We start from the raw sequence: 10,307 nt of genomic DNA, 5'->3' as shown, positions 1-10,307 counted from the left end.
AAGCATTTGTCAAGAACAATGTCGAGGAAATGTGCTGTGGATAGTTAAAAAGGAGTGGCGCTTGCCCATGTTGATGAAATATATGCAAATTAATATTTATAGTTTCTTTGTAGTACATTGTTATGTAAGTAAATCTGGATTTATATTTATCTTCATTACCTGCAAGTCAGGTAATGTGCTCTTATAAGGAAATGAATTTGTTGTACGTTTTTATTACTTGTATCAGTTAAAAATGGTTTAATTATTCTTACTGCATTTCGTAACAGAGTCAGCTGGGATTTTAACAGCTTATAATAAAGTCTTTTAAAATTGTCATTCAATTTACTTCTTGCGTTAGTTTTATGGACGTAGGCGGTGTCGATTTTAGGGGGCTGCCATGGGGGGAGGGGGGCAGTTGCCATCCCAGATTTTGGCCATGCCCCTGGTTTGTCCCCCAAATTTTTTTAATGAAATATTATATATAAAATTAATTATTATTGAATATAACAATAGCCAGTAACTAGTCACACAACATGATTTGGTTATATTGCTAACCCTCATATTGAGTGAATCAGTAAATATACAGGAAATCCAAAACTTAAATCACAGAGAGACAGCCATTTCGAGCTTAAAAAGCAACGATATTTGAATTAGTATCTCATGAGGCTATGAAAATTAAAAGTTTTCTTTAACACTATCACAAAAAGTGTCACACATATTACTGCAATTGTGAATGTTACTATCTTATGCTGCATATCAAACTAACAAAACTCTCCATTTTGATGTATTTTGTATATATAATTCATACGTCACTTGAAATAAAGATAAATGTATATCTATTAAGAAAAATTAAGGTATTTTGATTTCGACCTCAACACCGCAAAGTTACCCAGTGACTGTATTCGCTGGAGCATGTCATGAAAGTGTAGGTGAGAACTCCAAGCTAAATGTAAATATTACAAAGGCCTGTTTCGAAACAGCATAACTGCTGCACCCGTGTACCATTGCATAATGTTGTAATCAATATTAGTAATTGTCCGTAACATACATGTTGACAGTTCTGAGCAATGTTTATAGTAGATTATAGTTTTTTATTTGTAGCTCTGTGGCTTGTTCAAGTCTGAAGTGCATCAGCAAATACAAGGAAGTCTCGGAGCCTTTCTGAGGTCCTTGCTTGTTTGTAAACATATACATGTTTTGATATTATTTTGGCAAAGAGTAAACATTTTGGTTAGGCTGACTAAGAGATATCTGTTGCATATGTAACTGTTACAGAGGACATTTTGGGAATAGTTAGGCATATTATGATTCATTAATTATCATTAAATACATAATACTGTACAACTTAGCCTTCCTAATTAGCCTAGGCTAACTTTAGCCTATCATAGGCCAATCAAGATCAAGGTCCAGATTGCATAATCTGGCAGATTTTTTCAAATATAAGGGGAATGTCCAGTTGGTTCCTAGTAATATAAAAATTGCATATCAACAAACAAACAATAATACGATATTTCTTAATAAATATGTATTATTACCGTTTACAAACTACTCAAATCCTCAACATTTACTAATATTTTGGAGAACAATCAATCTTTTCTTTTGTCTTATAGGTGTTCTTTTGCTTTTATAAATTTCATGATGAAACCTATTTGAGTTTGTATTCAGTCAAGTTGAACTATAAGGTAAAATTTTGTTATAGATGTCTACTGATAGGTACAAGGCATTATGGATAAGTTCATTACTATTCAGAAACGTAGTGCAACAAAGAAGAGTGAATCTGAAGAGTCTTCGACAAAAAAGTCAAAGGTGCTGAAACTACTGCAAAGGTCACTGTTGCATCCTCGTCCTTTAGTACTTAGGTTTCAAGAAGACAGGTTGGTAATTCACGTACTTTATTCTGGTATATCAATTATAAGTCTGCAGATCCATGCTTCTGCTGGCTTCACAGTTCGTGGATGGCGGGAGACAGCACAACAACTCCCAGAAGGTTCAACATAGTAGAATGACAGAGAGAGTTGTGTTTTTCAATACATTACAGTCACAGTGCATAGTGCACTGCCATCTCAGGTACAGAAAAAGAAGGAAGACATTGCACCAGCTGATATCTCTATCTCTGCTAGTTCTAAACCTGTTCAACCACGTTTAAAGAAGTATCCTAGGCATAGTGAAGGAAATACCACTGCTCGGTCATTTGTTGGTGCTTGGTTTGACAAATATGATTGGGCTGAGTCCTCTCAAGAACGTGATGCAATGTTCTGTTTTGCTTGTAGGCACTATGCATCACCTTCTTATGGCAATGCAGACGATGCATTTGTCAAGAGTGACTTTAGACGATGGAAAAGGGCACAAGGAAAAGATGGGGGGGCCATCGGAAAACACCTGAGCTCGTATATCCACAAATCCTCCTATACTGCGTGGATTGACTACTAACACAATAAAACTGATAAAACATCCATTAAACAGAGTATATGTTAAGGCTATTAGAAGAAAGTCCGTCCGTAAAAATCGTCATTACATAAAAACTCTTGGTGAGATTATACTCCTGACAGTAACACAAAATATAGCACAAAGAGATCACAGAGAAGGTGACGATGAACAAAATCCAGGAAATATCCGTAAACTTCTTAGACTCATTGCCAAATATGATCCTGTTATAGCTGAACGTGTCAAAAGTGGCCCAAAAAATAAGAAGTACAACAGTTCTGCAATACAAAATGAGATGGTTTATACATTCGCACCAATTGTGAGGGAAGAAATACTGAAAACATAAAATCCTGCCATTACTTTTCTGTTCAAGCCGATGAAGCCAAGGATGTGAGCAAAACTGAGCAATTAGTACCTACTAGTAGTACGACTTTATGATGAAATCTCGCTCTGTATTCAGGAATGTTTTATTTCATTCACTCCCATGTCTTCATTGGATGCTGCATATATCACAGACATGACACCGAAAATTTTAGAAAAATTAGGCTTAGATTATAAATCTTCTCTGGTTGGCTTGGGATTTGACGGAGCATCAGTCATGAGTGTAGGAATTAGTGGCGTTCAGAAAAGTATAAAAGAGAAAGCGCCTTTTGCTTATTATGTTCATTGTTATGGTCATAAGCTCAATTTGGTTTTGACAAGTGTTGCAAAGAATATACCACTAGCATCTGAATTTTTCGGTCTTCTTGAAGCAGTCTATATCTTTGCTAGTTATGCAGTGGTTCATAGAAGTTCCTTTCTATACAGCATAAAATGTTTCCTGAAAATAAATTCGAGAACTTCAACCTCTCGGTGATACTCGCTGGTGGTGTCGGGCTACCTCCTGTGAAAATGCTTTATTACGTCTGGAATGTATTATAATACTTTTGAAGGAGACTTCTGCAGATAATACTGGAGCTCGAGCTGTATCTGCTAGAGGTTTACTTGCTCAGATGGATGCAGAATTTGTTTGTTTATTGCAGCTGTTTCTCTGAAATTCTGGGAAAAATAAATAAAGTATCTCAGCAGCTGCAGGACAAACAGCCAGAGCTTGGAAAAGCAGCTAAACTTATTTCTTGTCTTCGTGAAGATTTAGCTGGTGTAAGAAACTCCAACTTACTTGAGAATTAGTCTAATAGGGTTGACGAACTCTCTACAAAATATGACAAGAAAACGTTCAAGAAAAACCCTGACAACTCCGTGATTTTATCATGTTGGAAACAACTGGCCAGAGAGTTGTGGAGCCAAGTCGTGCACAACACGCCACAATCTTGTATGAAGTACTAGACTGTTTAAATAGTGAATTAGATCGTCATTTTGTGTTCAAATGTGTATTATAAAGACTTGCCATTCTTTGATAATTGCATATTGGTATGAATTGTATATACTAGTGTTGAATGTCGAAAAAACATTTTGAGAATTTTCATGATAAGCCTCATATCTGTCTGTTCATTTCATTAATTAGTACCTTTCCTTACTTTGTTCAAATGTGCATTATACAAACTTGCCATTCTTTAATAATTGAATAATTGTTGGGATTGTATATAATTTTGAATGTCAAACCAGCATTTTCAGAATGATCATGGCATGGTCTTTATCTGTCTGTTCATTTCATTAGTTAATACCTTTCTCTAAGTTGTACAAATGTGTATTACACAAACTTAATATTCTTTAATAATTTGCATATTGGTTGGGATCCTATATAGTTTTGAATGTCAAACTTAACCTTTTCAGAATTGTCATGACATGCCCCATGTATATCTGTTCATTTCATATACTTACTACCTTTCTTTATTTGGTCGAAATGTATACGTATTATTATATTTATACATATATCCATTCTTTAATGTTTGCGTATTGTTTGGGACTGTATATTGTTTTGAATGTTAAATTTTCATATCATGCAAGTCAGGTAAAATAATATCAGATGGATGCTTTACAGTTGTTTTGCTTAGGAATCAAACAAAATTCTATATGAACCTTTGCCTTTGGTCAAATTCATTCCTCCACGAGTTTCAAAATGTCTCCAAAATGGTAATCATTCTTACAGTCGCCTTTCCTATGATGCCCACCCAACAATTATCTTTGCCCCAGAGTTGCCCTCCCCACTGCTATTGATAACTATGACTTAGTATACCTCCTGATTTTCGTATTTGAAATGGCTGATTATGGAAAATGCCAAGTGACTGGAAAGATTGTGAATACTACGATTTCAGGTGCAGATGCTGATCGGATCTTTATTGGGACTCAACAAGTATCAATATGAGGCTAGCAAGATCCCGCATTATTCCCGCCGGCCGCCACGTCGAGCAACGTTGCCAACTTAGCATTTTTAATGCCAGCTAGATCTAGCATTTTCTTGAACTAATTAGCAGGGCAATTTTGAATCTTGCATCTGCTAGGAAAACTAGCATTTATTTTTCAGTACATCTAGCATATTATGACATAAAAACTTTATAATGTCAAGCTGAATATTTTTCGATTCTAATGTTTGATATATATAGTAAAAAAGAAAAAAATCTTGTAACATAACCATTGTCAGGACTTGAATAAAATAGGTTACGAAACTATCAGGAATCACATAACGTAGTGTACACATTGGAAACATACTCGAAAGAGCAACTCATACCTCCCCTTGAGGCACTGAAATTAAATTCTATAGGTAGGCTATATATAGCAAATATTGAACTACAATATCACAGTATTCTGTCTTGGACGTTTCTAACTACAGAGATGTCATTGGAAGTAATCCCTACAAAGATGTTGCAAATTTTGCACTACTAAATCTCTTCATTTTCAGCACAAGTAGAAAGAATATTTAGCAGCATGAATAATATCAACACAAAGCTGAGGAACAAAATGCAACTCACAAAACATAGAGATGTGTCTTCTGTAAAGTATGGATTAACGCAACATGATAAATGCTGGTGCAGGGAACACGTAAACTATCGAGATGTAGAAGACTTTATGTTAATTCAGTTTTGGCATCCTAAATGAGATCTAGTTTCTTCGCTTCGCTTTAGCTGAAGTAGGTGTGTCATTTTCTTGGGTTAATTTAATTTTTTTTTTCTTTATGGAGCAAAATCAGCATGAAATTGCCATTCGCAATTTGGCAACACTGATCCTGATGGGCTGTCAGTGTCAACTGTCATTCTCGCTACGACGATCACTGACCTACTAGTAGTTTCTGGCATCGTGTTTGTTGTTTGTCTAGTGAAATCTTGCCACGCCATTCCTTGATGTTTACCGGGAACACTGTAGACATCATGTTCATATTGTTTTTCCTTCTTATTTGTTGTGTAGTGATGTGCAGGACCGCAAACGGACGCCACATCCGGAGAAACCAACGCCATGACGGCCGACGATGTCAATGGCTGACGCCGGCCAACGTGAGCAAGGTAGGCTAATGAATGCTTTTAACTTTGTGCCTCTCATTTTGGTGTAGTTTTATCAGAATATTCCATGATACGTGACCTTGTAGGAAGGTTTTATCTTACAGCTTGAGGCTTTTGAAGTTTTTCGGCAGATCATCATCAAAGTGTGACTTTATGAAGTTTACTCTTAGCCTAGTGGTTGGTTGTCTTGAAGCTTCATACCACATTGTTGGTTGTCACGTCATTTTATGTAGATTATGATATTAAAAAGGTGGCAAATAGGCTACTTGAAAGTGAAAGGACATCCTCACTTTTAGGCTAATGAACATTATGTTCAGTTTTAGCCCCCCCCCCCCCCCCCCCCAAATGTGCTGGATTTTTGAAGTTCCAGTGAGGGATGAGGGTATTCTGCTGGCACGGATTCTGATTGATGGTTGAAGTTCGTTCCCGGTCCAATGTCAAGGTTCCAAATCTCTCGCATCTGAAGCACAGAGTACTTGGCGGTGTGAGAAAAGTATCGAAAACGAATTAGTGCTGAAATATACTAGGGTAAAAAAACCGTAGGGTACAGAGTGGACCATTTACGATCAGCGTGGACAATCCCCAAAAAAGTACATTAGGGTAGATCACCACGGCAGGCCAACCAGGCCACCTACAATCAACGCTTGCCACCCTCCGAAAAAGTACATTATAACGCGTCCTGACACCGGAGATGGGCATCAGTCGCGACTTGTTGTTGGTGAGAAACGGAGCTAAAGACCTCTACTCTTTTTTCGAAGTAAGTATTTTCTCCAAAGTTAAAAATTAAGGCCAAATTTTAAGATTTAAACAGAGGGTACTGTAAAGGGCGTCCACGGCAGTGGAAATCTCGCCAAAACGCTTTAGAAATTTTTACTTACAACTAAAAATGTTTCGAAGATTGACGCCATCTCGATGTTTACAGTCGCTTGTGTCAACAAACTTTCCATTTCCTGTGATAAATCCGCACACCACTTGTACCCACAGACGCTGGGGCACTTTTCATCACAACAATCGAAACACGGTTTCTCACCAACAAACAAGCCAGGAGTAAACAGCTGTTTTGGTAGAAGATGACGAGAAGCGTGCTCTTAGCTAATTTTAATTAAGTAGTAAAACATCAATATTTTACATATTTATGATGATTAATTTGAAAATATTCGTTATTGAAAAAGTAACTCGACTCTGACTCAAATTTAAGTAATTATTTTTCGGAATTAGAACGTTCTTTTAAGTTTGTATTATGACGTCACGACATCTTGACTTTCGTACCTATTGTAAATAATTGCTATACTCAACTGTCTTGCAGAACAGTTTACCAGTTATTCATGCAGATTGTTATCAGCTATTCATGTAATTGTTATAATCGTAATGCGCATATATATCTTTTATTATTTACTTTTTGGATATATGAAGATGTTTTACTGCTGGATTACCGCCGTAGTGTGACGCAATCGTTTTCGGTCCCTGGGCCTCTGTCTGTTTTCGCACCATAAGAAATGATGGGGCCGAATTTGCAATGACCAGAAAGTCGTTAAAAGAGGAAAGTTAGCATTGAGGGGCATATGTTTTGACTGAGAAAAATACAAATTTATTCAATAGCTAGCTTGTAACAAATACTTGGTTATAAAAACTTTATTGACAAATAAGCAGCATACCTACTATGGGTTTCAGAGACAGTGCAAGCACGTTTTTGGGCAATACCTATTTCTGTAACGAACACTCGTAACAGAACGAGATTTTGCTATAGTGCATTACACCCAGTGCCGTAATTTATAAGGGTATCGTGAATCACTAATCGTAAAGAATAACGATACTTGTCCTTGTACCAAGAGACAAAAACTCCATTATGCAGAAATGGATACGAACACGCGTAAAAAGCTCCACCTACCCTCTCCCCCCCCCCCCCCCTCCACTGCATCCCTTTTCTTCTTCGTTCCTCCGCCTTCCTTTCTCTCTCTCTCTCTCTCTCTCTCTCTCTCTCTCTCTCTCTCTCTCTCTCTCTCTCTCTCTGTTGCCATTCGGTATGTGTTGACCCTCCAAACTGGGTATAAGACTACACACAAAATGTTGAAATTGGTGAAATTAGGCTATGTATTGGAAGTATATACGTATACATAAATATTAAAGCAATTTTATCATTATTGCATTACTATGACAACTAGAATTCATGGAAACAGTTTATAATAATGGAACGGCGTATGTGAAGCCTCCATAATGTGGCAATGATGATTTTGCCATTCTTAGCATGCAAACATTAAAGCATGCAAACATTAAAGGTTACATTTATTTCTGGCATACGATTATTAAAGAAATTCAAAATACTAATATAGACTGAAATCAATGAAAAGTGCTAGCAAAAACAAAAAAGCAAAAAAAAAAAAAAACTTATATAATTCACTTTTCCGTAGTCGTTCCTCTATGCACTTTTCCGTATTCGTTCCTCTATGGTTTTCGGCAGCCAGATGTACGAAAACGTTAGAAACATTTGATTGTATCTACTTTAGAAATATCTAATTTTTCGGGGTAATTTGGTTGCAAAAAAGGGATAATATACATGAATTAAATCAAAATTTTTAAATAACAAAGTAAATTTAAACTAAATAACGAGTAAAGTAAACAGTTTAGGGAATAAAACTTTGCAGTTTCGTCGTCTGTTGTCGTCTGCTGTTCATAACTGTGTTTATGGCGCGCGCGCTTAGAAACCAGGAACAGCAACGGGTTTAAAGTGCAATGTGGAGTGAACTGAGACCAAAATGTGTATAATAACAATCAAATAAGGACTGTGGAGTTTCAGTTGTGATGGCAGTAAGGATAAAAACCACCGATTACAAGGTAAGAATGAATTCAGTTCAAACCATAACCCCGGGAATAACAAGTTTCATACTTTCACTAATATAGGCAACAAAATGTTGTTTTATTGTGCTGATTACAACTGCAATCTTGAGTAAGATCAATAAACGTTACATATATACGCTAACATTGTTCAAATGAGTGCTGGGAAGGCTGGGGAAAGATGGTGGCCATCACTGATCAGAACCTTCCATGAAAAACGTAGCCGCCATATTGGATTTCAAAACTGCCTTGAAAACATATTTTACGAAGAGCTCACTTGCTTATTTTAGTTCGTGTGGGGCTTTCATATATCACATTATGTTGACGAAACTTCAGTCTTTTAAATGGTATGCTTAGAGTTGCAGTTGTATTCTTGTTTCACCAATTAAATATCGAGTGAATAAGACCCGTCCACCGTGATGAGGGTTGGCCTGCCGTGGTGATTTACCCTATACCGCGTCCTGACATCGGAGATGGGCATCAGTCGCTACTTGTTATTGGTGAGAAACGGAGCTAAAGACCTCTACTCTCCTTTCGAAGTAAGTATTTTCTCTAAAGTTAGAAAGTAAGGCCAAATTTTAGGATTTAGGGGGAAAAACCAGCGACTACCAACCCTTATCACGGTGGACAGGTCTTATTCACTCGATATTTAAATGGTGAAACAAGAATACAATTACAACTCCAAGCATACCATTCAAAAGATTGAAGTTTCGTCAACATAATGTGATGTATGAAAGCCCCATACGAACTAAAATAAGCATGTGACGCTCTTCGTAAAATATTTTTTCAAGGCAGTTTGTTTTGAAATCCAATATGGCAGCTACCGTGGGATATACCGGTTTTGAACAGTGACGAAAATCATCTTTCCCAGCCTTCCCAGCAATCAGTTGAACAATGTTAACGTTTATTGATCTTACTCAAGATTGCAGTTGTAATCAGCACAATAAAACAACATTTTGTTGCCTATATTACTGAAGTATGAAACTTTTTATTCCCGGGGTCATGGTTTGAACTGAATTCATTCTTACCTTGTAATCGGTGGTTTTTATCCTTACTGCCATCACTACTGAAACTCCACAGTGCTTATTTGATTGTTATTATACACATTTTGGTCTCAGTTCACTCCACATTGCACTTTAAACAAGTTGCTGTTCCTGGTTCCTAAGCGAGCGCCACACAAACACAGTTACGAACAGCAGACGACGAAACTGCAAAGTTTTATTCCCTAAATTGTTTACTTTACTCGTTATTTAGGGTAAAAAACCGCATGGTACAGGGGTGGACCTCTACTCCGGTGTCAGGGCGCGTTATAATGTACTTTTCTTGGGGTTGTACACATTGATCAAATTTACTTTATTTAAAAATTTTAATTTAATTCATGTATATTATCCTTTTTTTGCAACCAAATTACCCTGAAAAATTACAGATATTTCTAAAGTAGATACGATCCAATTTTCTTTTAACGTTTAAAAAAAAAAAAAAAAACGGTTTCGTACATCTGGCTGCCGAAAACCATAGAGGAACGACTACGGATAAGTGAATTATATACTTTTTTAAATTTTTTTTTTGCTTTTTTTGTTTTTTCTAGCACTTTTCATTGATTTCAGTCTATATTAGTATTTTGAATTTCTTTAATAA

General features: G+C 36.5%; 1 long non-coding RNA gene across 1 annotated transcript in view; it reads left to right on the top strand.

Annotated features, from left to right (window-relative positions):
• Nucleotides 1-5,576: 5,576 nt before the first annotated feature.
• Nucleotides 5,577-10,307, top strand: part of LOC135208188 (uncharacterized) — a 92,682-nt gene continuing 87,951 nt past the window's right edge. Inside the window, exon 1 of the long non-coding RNA XR_010313119.1 lies at nt 5,577-5,840. This is a non-coding gene — a long non-coding RNA (uncharacterized LOC135208188). The remainder of the gene's footprint in view (nt 5,841-10,307) is intronic.

This window comes from Macrobrachium nipponense, chromosome 35 (genome assembly GCF_015104395.2).
Source record: "Macrobrachium nipponense isolate FS-2020 chromosome 35, ASM1510439v2, whole genome shotgun sequence".
NCBI classification, from domain to species: Eukaryota; Metazoa; Arthropoda; class Malacostraca; order Decapoda; family Palaemonidae; genus Macrobrachium; species Macrobrachium nipponense.
Note: the sequence above shows the minus strand (reverse complement) of the source record. Positions and strands in the feature narration are given on the sequence as shown.